Here is a 14,454-nt window from a genome sequence, read left to right as displayed (position 1 = left end):
AGCATATTTGCTCCAGGATGGTGGGGCCGAAAGCTTCTAATCCCCATGGCAATAAAATTAGTAACTATCGCTACTGCGAACTCCCATGAAGCTCTGCAGCTGCACAAATATAGACCCTGAAATAATACAAAGGCTCAGTTCTACAGTCTGCTACAAAAATTCATAGACTAGCACAGCAGAATCTAAGAAGGGGTGGGTAGCTAAATAAAAGTAATGACTTTGCTGAAGGCTCCTTTTCTTTCTAGAAGTCTGTCCTGATGGGGTTTCTGGGAGACAATAGGCATCAAGAAAGCAATACTCCCCCACCCCCAAAAATGAACAGGTCCGCATGCAATGATGTCTGAATTTTGCTTTGGAGCTGAAATTTTACTATACATTTCAATTAAGTTTAATGAAAAGAAGCTGGCTTAAGTGACTGGATGATCTCTAGGAGAACTTCTGTCTCTGCTGCATTCCCATGAAGGCCTCAAATTTAAACCAGGCTGTCTTAAAAACCCTGTCTTTGTACAGAGCCTGATTTAAACTTGTATGATGATGGACATAGATGTTCATGTATGTATCTATGCCCATCCCGCTTGAGAGCTTTTTGTGTGTGAAAATACTATGTGCGTGTGAATATGTATGTACACATACACAGATGGATTTTTACATAACTGATCTAGTGGCTAAACACAAGTGCACAGCTGTTGCATATGCACAATTACATCATGCGGATAGTTTTTGGCACATGCACAATAGGGCAGATAAGAGCAAAGTTTGCTCTGCTGAGTCTGGCTTGTCCCCCGTCGTGTAACACCACTGGAGTCAATGCCCAGTTTTTCCCTAGGACATTAATGCTGCTACTGAAGTCAACGGAAGCAGTGCAGGCTTGTCTGCCAGGAAAAGTGACCTCATGCTTCCTTATATTTAAAACAGTTCATCTGCAGGACTTGGCTGCAAAGATAAAAAGACTGTGTTGCTTTTTTCTGCTGTTGCCTCGTTCTGTTAGAGTCGTGGCAGCGTGACAAAGGCCCTTTTCAGAACCAGAGCTTCTGTTTCAGTGCCTGTGCTTGAATATTATCTTTACATTCTATACGGTCCTAAAGGACCCCCAGGGCTTTGAGGGAATTATCCCCCCAATATTAGGCTGAGATATTTCACCATTGGGTCATAATAGCATCATAGGTGTATTCAGATGCCATTCACCCAAATCACAGGAACCCAGACACAGGTGTTGTAAAGTTATACTGCCAGTTTGTTCAATCAGCAGAGTTATGTAGCCCTTTTTCCTGAACAGGATCATTTTCAGCTGAAGTGGGAGGGTTACTGTAGGTGGAGAAACGCAACTCCTTGCATGCAGAAAACTGTTTGATGAGGAAGAAGGCCAGGGCAAGCCTTGCTGCTGTACCGATGGCTATGCTGGCTGGGAATTACAGGAGTTGCAGTCCAACACATCTGGAAGCTGTCAAGACTGATTTAATGTTTCAAGTCTGTATGCAAACTAATGGCCACAACCACTCCATACTTCTTCCCCAAATATCCCCTATTAGTTGAAGATGTCCTTTATGGAAGGGCTGTCCAGATCAAATCCAGTGTAAAGACAAAGAACCATAAGGAGGGAGAGCAGCAAGGCCTTGAAGTTGTCCGTCAAGAGTTAGCACCTGGATGGCGAAAAGCAGGCACACAGGTCACCTGGTCACAGTCCTCCTCACTATGGTGAGATATATTGTATTTCTATTTAAACTGTAATGATTATTTCTAAATGTATCTATATGCAAAGTTAGTTTATGCAAATTGTATGCAGACCTGTGCCCTCTTTTGGCTTCTTTTTTGGTGATGTATTTTTTTCTTTTTTGGTGATCCATAAGTGGCCACCCTATTCCTGTCTTTCTAGCTCCAATTGCAGATGGATCTGCCTGCTGCTATTCAGAAGGATATTCCTGGCTAGGATCATATCGACCCATCATATATACTATGATGAGCCTTGTAACAATGTTTTAATTGGGCCTTTGGGTTTGCTGTGGACATACAGTGAAACTGACAACCCAGCAGGGTCAGTACAGGAACAACTGCAAGATATTTCAGGGCAAAGTGGAGAGTCACTGTTTGCCAGATGGTTAAATTCAATCTGGAAAGATGGTTGGTTTATTTATCCAGCTATCCATCTCCTAATTCCCTGTGATTTCTCAGTGCCTTCACAGTAATAGGCCTAGGAGCTCTGGAATTAATCTGATCTCAGACTAGTTATGTGACATGCGAAATTAATGTTTGGTTACATTCCACCCACCATGTTAAATCCAGTCTAGTCCTGGAGTAGTCCCTTAGACTTCCATGGATCTCTATGGGGGATTAACTGCTCTGAAGTTAAGTGCTTTTTGCGTGAATCATGTCCTAAGATTGAATCAGCGTATTCCATAGAGTTACAGCCTTTTAGTAATGCTTGATTTGTTCCACATGCTTACTGGCTTTGTGGCAAGCCATGCTTTTGTGACGCAGCAGCATTTGCAAACCTTATGGTGCCCAAGCACAATGGTGTAATCAGGACTGGAATCAGCTGCATTATAAGTGTATGGGAAAGTGCTTCACCAATTAGTTTAAATGGGGGTTCTTGAACAAGTTATATGGTCTTTAGCAACAGAGTTTAAAAAGCCTAGATAGTCATGAAATCCCAGGGATGCTTCCCTTAAACTTCTAGCTCTGTCTTGAATAGACTGAAAGGTCAGTTTAGTCAATCGGTCCAAATGTGTTCATTCTGCCAGTTCATCCCCGTGTGTTTATACGACAAATTACTTTGAAATGGGACACATTTTGCAACTGAACAACAGAACCAACCAAATATGTGGTTTCAATGGGGAAAAATGCTAATACGTATGTAAGGAAAAATGGCTCCCTCTGTAACCAATATGATAATAACATTCTACATGGTTGATGGTATAAAAAGCAGGCGAGGAAATAGTTATTGCCAGCACTATATTTATTTTCTTAACACTTACACTTGACCATTCCACAGCTTTTGAATGACAGCACACAACAGTGCTTTCATTCAGCAGCATCAACACCGCATTATTCTGCTGTCCCTGGAACTTGTGTACAATACAGCTGAGAATTCATATTTCCTGGTTTAATGTACTATTTTTACCTACACAAGCATGCACTGGGAGCTGTTTTATTATATGAATTGCTTCAGTATCTGTAGGCTGAAAGTTTCCATGCTGACATGCATCCATTTCGACCCGTGGCATTCTCACATCACAAAAACAGAGCTCTTGACATTTCAAGGAACCAAAAACTGCTAGTCTTAAGGTGATCTGGCACCCTTCATGGTTTTTGGCAAGCTTTTTGCTATTACAGTCTTAACCAAGCTACTGTTCTGGAAAACCAAAGCCATATATCTTTTACAGTGAAGGTTAATGGCCTTGTTTTATTCTGAGCAGGCAAAATATAAATTACTATTTATAATGAAGCACGTAGAGATAAATATTTAACATGTGCCCCTGCATTAATTAAGGTATGATTTAAAGCAGGAAAAGATTCCTAATGATAATAGGAAACACTAGGATGATGTTCTTTAATCATTCTAGAAGTGATAGTGTAATACAGCAAATGCTTTTAGATAATTGAAACTATTTGGAAAGGTTCAAAACCCTCTGAACTAGCTTTTGTAAGCACCTGTGATTCCCGTATTCCTTTTGTAAGAACCTTCTTGATTCCTGTATTGGAGTGCTACCTTGTGTGAAAGAATCCCATCCAATGACTGAGTTCCAAGACCATCATGGTCTTGGGACTCTGATTCTACTGTCAATTGGGCATCTGAGTCATTGCCTCCCATAGTCTGATGTGACCTATGATTAACATCCAGTATGTGTCAGTTGTCCTGCTTGTTCTCTTGGGACTTCTTTATTTCATCACTACCATCCTGTGTTGAACTTATGACTGCTGTGTCTGTGGTTTCCTTCTGTTTCCCTGTTTCCAAACATATCTCCTGACTGTAGTCTCTGGCTTGGTCCTCCTTCTGCCCTGCTTCTTGCTCCGGCCCCGATTCTGCTTGGAGTGAAGGATCTCTGTTTCTTGAATCTCTCTCACCACTTCCTTGTAATACCATGTCTGGTTTAACAGCCTCTTGCCATGGCTTATTTTTGTGCGCTATGGTCCACTGAGGTCACACGAGCAACAGATGAAATGGTCAAAATGTTTCTACATAAATTGGCAAAACTGTACCATGTCAGGTTGAAAGTGCAGAAAGACTGCATCATCTTCTCTTTCTCCCTTCCTTCCTCTCTCTCATATATATATATATATATATATATATATATATATATACACACACACACACACACACACACCTCCAGGTAAGGCTGTGAAAGTTCCTTGTCTGAAACTCTGGAGAGCTACTGCCTGTCATTGAACATAATTCTGAATTAAATGGATCAGTGGCTTGATCTGGCATTAGGAAAACAGGAAGCCTCTTAAGTTATATATTATTAACCTAACCTTCTCCCCAGTAATGCTTTCTATGTGCAGGAATCTTTTTTTTCCCACGAGGGAGCATCTGAACATCCAATAAACCCCCAGCATCTGAAGTGGTGCAGTCTGCCAACTGACACATCACGTTTGCCCCCTTGGAGGGTTCCCCCTCCCTCCTAAAGATGTTTTATACTTCCGCAAACCTTGGGGCCAGCTAATGCCTCCGTCTTTTGCATGAATCGTGCTGTTTTGGCTACATAGAGATGCACGCTCAGTGGGAGATGGGCAACCTGGTGTCTGCTAGATGTTTTGGACTATAACTCCCTCAGTCCCTGATCATCGACCCTACTGGCTGGGGCTTATGGGAGTTGTGGGGCTTCTTCATACGGAGCTTTTATCCTGCCATTGAGATTGCTCGCTCACGGAAGTTCATGGGCCTTTTAGATGACATTGTTAACCTCCAGAGTGTCTCCTGCACTAAATGACCTTTATACCATTGTTAGAAAGATCGGAGATAATGTGCTATTAAATTACCCTGCTTGAGTTCCCTCCATGGAAAAAGGAAACGCAGCAATAACAGCAGCTAGACCAATGAAACATATGGAAGATTCAGATAAGGGGGGAAGTGGGGGGAGAAAGTGCGTGTAAAGGGAGCCCGTTGCGACCTGCATTTAAAACGGAAGCAGAAAGCCCCGTGTTAAATGCGGGGATTTAGGCTGGTGTAGAGATGCTCATAGACCAAAACATCTGGAGGGCACCAGATTAATGGCTAGGGAATGCTGGGAGTTGTAAGGCTTTTTTTCTGTCTAGGATTGCACCCTAAATGGCGTAACATTACAGAATCCCTCACAGGTAATTAAGTTCTTGAGTAGTGAAAAATGAATATTCTTAACCTAAAATAACTACACACCAAGAAGTTGACAACCCAAGGGACAAAAAGGTTCAGGAACCAAGCCTTGCAGCAAACGCTGTTGCCAGCAACATTCCTTCACCTCCTTTGGCAATATTAACTACTGCATCTAATAACATAAAAAACCACACTCTCTAGGGATATATATGACATATTCCGCCTGCGATGCCTTTCAGTGGCCAAACAGGACAGTTCCTATGTAAGAAAATGAAGTACAAAATATCAGACATCAGAATAAGGATGTAGAAAAATCAGAAGGGTGATCATTTCAGTCTTCCCAAACATGCTGTATCTAAGGACCCATCTACACACGTACACAGTGCCATGGGAACGACTTCCCATGCTGAATGTGTATGAAGGAAATACATAGGTGGGACCAATGATCCTATTTGGGGTAGGCAATCTGGTGCCCTCCAGATGTTTTGGACTACAGCTCCCGTAAGCCCCATGTACCCTTATAAAGCGACAACAGACACGATTCACTGATTAAGGGCGCAATCCGATGGGGATAAGTGGCCACCTCCAGACTCGGAGGTGAGCGCCTATCCAATGCAGGGCAGGAGAAGCACGGAGGGGATTGTTCCCTCTGCGCTTCTTCTGCCCTGCATCTCGGCTGTCTAGCTGCGGGAAGCTGGAGCATGGGAGGAGGCTGCTGGATGACACATAGGATGTGTGGCACCAGCATTTCCGCCTTCCCCGCCCCGGAACACCCCTCGGAATGCCCCGTTTTGGCTGCTCCACGCTCCTCTTTCGAGCGTGGAGCGTGAGGCCATTCCACGTTGCCTGCCAGGCAGCACAGAAGGGCGGGGAAGTTGGTTCCCGGAAACCCACATATCCTATGGCTGTCTAGCCTCTGACTAGCAGCCATAGGATTGCTTCCTAAGTAAGGCTTTTGGCAAGTGAAGTTCCTCATATAGTGATTCCAAGGTATTTAGAATCCAGAAATATCCCACCATATTACAACAAGAACTGCAGAAACATGCTTTCCAATGAGTGTGGCATTTTCTCTCCCATATGTGAATCATGTGAGAAATGTTTCTTATGAATCATCAGGAGATAGGTCCTAGCTGTTGCACTTGGATATCTTGGTTGTTCTACACACGTTTCACAGACTGTTTTCTTCAGCAATGTGCTATTCATGGATAGCCTCTTGTAAGGCAAAGGGATACCTAAAGTTTTATACTTGCATTAAATTTAAAGTGTAGACAGGCACATAGTGAGGAACCCACAGGTTACTTTCTACTGAATTTAAATTTAAAGTGTAGACAGGCACATAGTGAGGAACCCACAGGTTACTTTCTACTTTCTCTGCCAGCATTAATTACCACAGTACATGACTGCTAATCCAGCTTCTTATTTAGAGAAGGTTTACACACAGGAACCCCAGTCCAGGATAGCATGTAAGTATCCATGCATGCATATGGTTGCACATGCAGAGTCTTCTATGTAGGGATGTGAACAGGGTGAAATATGTAATCAATGAAACCATTCACCAGGTTTCCTCCTCCATGCACCTAGTACAGCTGATCTGTATGCAAAACCTTTATCTGCATGCAGATTATATTTTTTAGATTGGGGTAATAGGATGCAGTGTAGAGAAAAGCCAGATACAGATAATAGATTTTAAGAGAGTTGAAAGTGGTTTGTATTGAGAGAGACATAGATTCCTAAATGTTACTTTTGTTCCGCTGTGACCTCTGGTCAAATAGGTCTTGCAGGTTTTAGAACAATGCACAAAACCTATATACCTTATTTATCAGAGGCAAAAGTGGAATGAATGTACACCCTATGGGCAGTGTTTCAAATTGTCTTTAACTCTCAGGGGTTGGGGAACCCTACCGTTTTTGTTATTTAAAATTGTATTTTTCTATTTGGTTTATGATTGTTTTAATAATGTTTTATTTTAAATGATGCTTTTATTGTTGCTAGCCACCTTGAGCATCATTATCTGGTAGAAAGTAGGGTATAAACAAAATAAATATTGTCTGTCTCCATCCAAACTTAAGCACATTTAATTTTAAGTTAAATTAATTTCATTTCATGGACTAACATTGATGCTTCTGAGTAAATGAAATCCATTTCAGACAATAGTAGAAAGAAATTGGGGAAATCAGATAAGGATCTCTAGACAAATAATCACTTTTGACAAAATGTATGAAATGATGGGATTTAGGGTTTTTTTACTATTTGTAAACAATTACCAATGTTCTCTTTTTAAGGTCACCAAAACTACCACAATGGACTTATGGAAAGTGTCTTGAAATACTTTTTGTACTATTTGATCTAATCTGATAAGAACACTGTTAAATCAAATCTAATTTTGGGACTAAACCATAAACAACCTTCTCTATTTCTGGCCTGAGGTTTTTCTACAGACTCAGAATCTAATAGTTATCCATTGTTTTTTCATGGAAAACATCTGGGCTATAACTGATTGCAGGTGAAAAACACAGATGGCTAAACCATATTGAGGCAAGGAAGCAATACCCTTCAGGAATCATAACTTTATCTTCATTTGCTTCATTGCTTAATCAACTGGCAATTCTCCTTCCCCACCATGGACAGATGTTGTTCATAGCTTACAGCAGGACATAAATGTGAAGTATGACGCATATAGAGTAGAAAGCACAATAAAAAAAAACTGTTTTGGGACTCACTGCTCTGCCCCCTATATTTTTTTAAAATAAAGATTTCTATTAATATCTAGCATTTTTAAAAAAATTGTAGCATGCTTTGCAGTATTTATCATTTATTTTTATTAAGCATTATTCCACTCTTCATGGTTGCCAGGGCAGCTTACATAAAATCAGTAAGAATATTATGCTTGTCTTCACAATAATGGGATTGACCAATATTATTCCCATTTTATAGACAGGCAGCTGAGATGGAGACAGAAGTCATCAAGTCCATGGCAGACATAGGTTGAACCTGGCTCTCCAAGTCCAGCTGTCTACTCCCATTAATTTCAATTGGGCTTTACCCGAGAAATTTCTGATGGATTGTATCTTTTGGATTAGGAGGACAGGGGGCAGAGAGATCCTAAACAAAGGGAATTTTACAAGTCAGTTTTCTAGGTATATGGTTTGGGAATGATTGAGAATCCACATGCCCTAGATCACTGATTAAGTATTCTATTGTGAAGAGTTTATGCTTTAACAAAAAGCTATTAATCATCATTATATTCAATATTTTTTTCCTTCCTTCCTTCTTGAAAGAATGTACTATTGTCCTTTTATGTGGAGGAGTTGGGCTGACAATGGAATTTATACTTGAGATCAGCTAATAGGTTTGGAGAATGAATTCCTACCATTTTCAGTATTGTGGAATAGATATAATTTGTCTAGTACTAGTTGGCAGTATATTTAGCATTAGCATCTGCTGGGAGTCTATATATGGCCCATCAGCAATGAGTACTTCAGTGCTTCCTGCACTGTTGGAGGAATTACTTGGTTCCTTATAGAAAGCTATGCCTACAATAGCTGTTTCTAAAAGTCTTTTGGAATGTAGTAAAGTAGATGTTCAGAAAGTCAGAGATGAATGGAGTAAGGAACTGGGATGCTCTATACAGCTCAATCAATGGAAAGTTGCTTGAGCTTCCATAAGTACTATTTCTTTAGATTTGAAACTGAGATTGATGTAACAACAAATAATGTTTTGTGTATATTGGACACCAGAGAGGTTTGCTAAGGAGAAGTTGGCTAGCTTTGCTAGATGATGGCGATGTAATGAGAACAATGCCTCTTTGAGGCATAAGATGTTGGCATGTCCTGTAGTGGCTTCCTTTTCGTTGGAAGTCATTGCTTGTATAAATTTTGATCTCAAAAAGTCTGTGATAATAGCAGCTGTACATGCACTTTTAAATTACATCCCTGTGATGTGGGGATTAACAGATGGACAGCAAAAGTGGATACTTAGCTTGGACGGAAAAACACCCACCACCCAACACTCAACAGACTGAAGATCTTGCTGCTCTTGCTACATTTGAGTGTATTTCCTACAGCCATCAAAGTTGTATGGATACTTACTTAGATATATGGACCGCTTATATTTGAAAAAGAAATGTTAATCCCCCCCCCCCCGGTGTTTTATTTTCTCTTCTCTCTCTCTTTTTTGCTTTTCCCTATATCCAGGGAGATGTTCATGATTACTGTATATTTATATGTTCCATGATATGATTTTGTTTGTTTGTTTGTGTGTTTGTTGTTATTGTTGTGTTGCAAATAAAACGATAAAAAATAATGTAGTGTCTGGAACATGACCCTGTTTTAACCACGATTCCTTAGGTATTAGCACACTTGCAATATGTGAGCTCCATCCAACATAATGTGAGTAGATTTCTGCTTGTGCAGCAAGACTTCCTCTTCCACTCAGCCCCCTGCACACCCGTGTCCCCCCAAATTTGCTTCAGAGGGTCTCCCAATTCTTTGGAACAGATTTAGGGGGCACATGGACTGCAGGGGTGAGGGGAAATGTCAGTAAATCAGGAAATAGTAATGGGTAGACACATTTTTAAAAATGACATTTAAATGTCTCCTGGCTGAATTTTTGCCACAAATCTAATTATTTCATCCTCCATTTCACAACACTGAGAATGGCAACTTCCCAGTTTATATCGCCAACATACGTCTTCCTTACTTAAAAAAGAATAATTTTCATAAAAAGCTCTGAAATAAGAAGGGATCACTCTTTCTACCTGAATATTTTTGCAATGCTTGTCCCAAAAATTAATGAAAGAAACCCATTTTTCAAAGAAACAATTAGTTATAATTAATTTAAATATCTGCCTTAGTCAATGAACAAAGTTTCTAAAGCCTACCTTTTTTTTGCACTGCAACATGTTTTTTTATAGAGGGTTAAACTTTAGCACATACAAAAACAACAGAAGGTAACACACCAATGTCCTTCAGAAGCTAGCTTTGGTGATAGGATCTTTCTCATCCTTTCTCATCATCTCATCAACCAAGCCATCCAGTTAATATCTGACAGAGGTGTCTGGATTTCCCTGGAGCATAATAAATGATCCATATAATCACTTTCCCTTTAATCCCCTTTCTCCAATATTTTTACATATCGATCTTGCCATTTATATTTTACATCTGCAATAAGATATACAGGAGTTGCAGGAACTCCCCCTCCCAACATATTGTTTTATTGCAGGCAGCGAGGTAGTACAGAGCTATCATAGCCATCTCACAGCAATAGTGTATGTGGCAAAGAGCTCTGTGAAACTGGAAAGGTTTCATTCTTTTTTCTAACAAAAGTTCCTCTAATAAAAGGCATCATCCTGCTTAATTTCTCCACAGTCCTACACTCGGTTACATATATTTAAGATAGCTGAATTCAGTGAACTGACGCTGCAATCATATACCCACTTACCTGGGAGTAAGCCCGCTGCACTCAAGGGGACTTACTTCTCAGAAGACATATGCAAGTTTCCACTGGAAGTGTGCAATTAGACACAGTATCACAGCTTTTATGTCGCTGCAGAATGATCTGCACAGGCTTATAAGTAAGTAGTCATTTGCCTGTGCAATCACCTGTCACAGGGGTGGGTAATGTGGCTGATGGCACACTGCCAGATTTGGCAGCAGCAGAAAAAGAAACAAAATGGCATCCAGAGTGCTATGGAGCTCTACAAGGGTCAAATTTAGCTTGCCAACAAACAAAATTTAACACTTGTAGTGCTCTGCCATCAAATTTTGGTGGCAAACCACCATTTGTTTGGATGTTTAAAAAAAAAAAAAATGGGCAGGGGGAGTGCAGCCTGCCAGGGGCGGTGGTTCCAGAGGGTGAAAATGGCCCACAGAATTCCCACAGTGGCTTACCCCTGGCCTGTGCTGACAGGCGGATAGCCATTTCTTCCAGACAAACAGGCAGGGAAAGGCTTGTAAACTGGGGGGAAAAATGGTTTCTTCTGTCTTTCTGACAGTTGGTTTGCTACAAATGACTAGTAACAACTTTTGTAAGGGTAGTAACTTTTGCAGACTTATTTGCAATATTGTGTAAATAAATAAAAACCAAGTGTAGGATGTGAGGTAGAACATCATAATTTTAAAAATATTTTTTAACTGTCTGAATTGCTCATAAACCGTGGATATCATTCGGCCAAAAGTAAGCATATTTAAGTCTCATTGATTACAGTGAGAGAGTTTAAGCATGTGGCTCAATCCAGTGAAATCAAGAGAACTTTGAAACTGATGGTGTCCTGCATTTTTTTAAATCCTCTTTTAGGACAACATCCCAGCTTGCTTTCAGTGAATCTCTGATGTTCTCATGAAAGCTCTATTGGATCCCAAGGCACATCTGGATGCTGCAGAACTGGAACTGAAGATATCCAGAGCCTTACCTAACTGATCCATTAATTTGTTGTCCATTATTTGGGCCAGCAATAAAAGACTGAAGAGCTTATTCTGACACATTGACAAAGACCCTGGAATGTATACCACCTTTATATATAAATGTTAATTTGTTTGCTACTGTCTTGGGGCTAGACAGAGTTATCTTGTAGGTAATATATTTAGTAGCAAATATGACCCCATTCAGCACAAATTATGACGGAAAGAATAATGAGGAGAAAAATTTGGCAAGCCAGTTGGAGTGTTAGAAGCTAAGCATATCTCATGCTTTGTGGACTGTTTCCCCAAATCTAGATTCCTAATGGTTTAGGAGTGCTGGTCAGAGACAAGAAGGGTGGTATGCTAAAGGGACTAGAAATATCTTGAATTGGGCGGCAGGGCATCTGAGGGTCAACGGTTTAGGGTGGCAAAGGAGGCGGAACAGAGTGGGAAGGGATGACACACACACACATTCAGTGATTTAAAAAAGCCTACCAGTTTAAGACCGGAGTCCAGGCTATCTCATGTTGGCTCAAACTCCACAAAGCCAGGAAACTGGAAGGTAAGGCGGATGCTTTAACTGATGTGCCCTGTTATCAGTGATGATTTTGTGCAATGTCAGAAATTGTACTTGCTTACAACTTACACCCATGCTTTTCCTTGGTCTTTCAGGCCCAAATCCAGATGAGGAGGATGGAATGCCTGGGACCAGGAAAGATGCACCATGTTGCCTTATGAAGTATCTGAGCCTTACAGTTTTCCTAGAGAAATGCTCCTGAACAAGGGTGTAGTGGTGGTGGGTCGCGCAGGGGCTTCGCTCCTGCACTTTTATTGAAGCCACCCCCCAGCCAGGTCACAGTCTGCTAGGGGAGGAGGAGGGAGAAGAGGAAGGGCGTGCGGGCGGCTGGTGGCTGCCTCTCGTCTACCATACAGAGCCGGCCAGACAAAGGGGGTGAGAGAGGGAGCTCTGCAGCCTCCTCTCTGTGCCCCCTATTTTCCTCCTCAGCTCTCAGCTTCTCCAACCATCCCTGCTAAGTGCCTGTGTGCTTCATACTCCTGCAGCACCATCCACCCATTCAGGGCTGCTGCTGCTGGCCACGGCAGCAGCAGGAGCATGGCAGGGGGCGCACTGCCACCACTGTTTACTTGTGTGGCAGGGCAGGCAGCTGAAAGAGCCCTAGAGCAGTCGCTATGTGGTTTCAGGGAAGGATGGGAGCACGTGGGCCAGGCTAAGTTGCTTGCTGGAGATGCTGATCCTGATCATCAATCCCATGCCCACAGTAAACCCAGCCAGTTGTAGAGTGAGGGCAACCCAGTCAGTTGGTTGGGTGGTGGCGGCAGTGGGGTGCGGGGTCGGGGCATGGGGAGGGCAGAGAGAAGAAAGAGGAAGTCTATATGAGTGAAAAATAAATGAAAAGAAATTTTAAAAATTAAATTAAAATGATAAATACCTGGGAATAAAACCCACTGAAATCTATATGCTTACTTCCTGGAAGACATGTGCGTGGATACTGCCTCTGCACAGCCAGCACAGCTCTGAGCAGGGGCCCCAGAACTTCTCCATTGCAAATCTCACCCAGCCTTTCCAAACCTTGTGCCCTCCAGATGTGTTGGACTGCAAATCCTATCATCCCCCCTCCCAGCCAGCATAGCCAATATGTTGCTTGGAGCTGATGGGAGTTATCGTCCAGCAAATCTAGAGGGCACCAGGCTGGGGAAGGCCACAGCCTGCTACATTTCTTCTTGGCTGTTCCTGCAGAGGGTGAGGTCCTAAAGTGCACATTACCAGCAACCCTGATGGTCTTTAAATAAATTTGTTAAGTAAAGCAGCTTTTCTCTTGTTCTCCCCCCCCCCCCACACACACTCATTTTCTCCATATATTTACTTTGGGCTTACTTGAGAGTAAGCCCCATGGCCACAAGGCTTTATTCTATCCATATGATAGGATTACTATTTTATCTGAGGTAGAAAAAAATACATCATAATTGTTGTCCATATCTGATGTATTTATTTAATTAGGGCACAATCCTATGTATGTTTAGACAGAAAAAAGTCCTAGAATTCCCAACATTCCCCAGCCAGCTTAGCTTAGTTGTAGGACTCTTTTCTGTCTAAACATGCATAGGATTGCACCCTTGATTGATTGGATGTATAGTCTTCTTCATCCCAAAGGCTCAGGGCTAGTAACAATATGCTAATCAATCTACTTTATCTTTCCCTGTTGCTGGTCACCAAAAGACAGTCTGAATAAAATATGTCTTCAGCTGCTTCCAGAAGATGCACAGATTTTGGTTTTTGCAATATATGTGATACTTTACAGAGAATCATAAGCAAAAAAAGTCAGGTCTCTGCCCCTAGAAGCTTACAGACTACATTTGAATTTAATTTGTAATCTAAAGTTACATAGCTGTTTGAAACTTAATTTTTGATTATACAAGTTATTATTACTATTATCATTATTATGTTCTCCTTTTTCCTCACACCATTTAGATATAATGTGCCTTTAGGAAGTAAGGGTGTGGAGATGTGACTGTGAGATATCATATTTTGAAAAACTAAAATGTTTGTGTTTGGGTGAGTGAGTGAAAAAGATTTTAACACCCCTGCATTTTTTCCTAGATGTCCAATTGAAATTTGTTGTTGTTGTTGTTGTTCAGTCGTTAAGTCGTGTCCGACTCTTCGTGACCCCATGGACCATAGCACGCCAGGCCTTCCTGTCCTGCGCTCTCTCCCGGAGCGTGCTCAAGTTCACATTCATTGCATCC

This window comes from Heloderma suspectum, chromosome 1, assembly GCF_057233095.1.
Source record: "Heloderma suspectum isolate Gila_16-S chromosome 1, 16-S_ref, whole genome shotgun sequence".
Classification (NCBI taxonomy): domain Eukaryota; kingdom Metazoa; phylum Chordata; class Lepidosauria; order Squamata; family Helodermatidae; genus Heloderma; species Heloderma suspectum.
Note: the sequence above shows the minus strand (reverse complement) of the source record.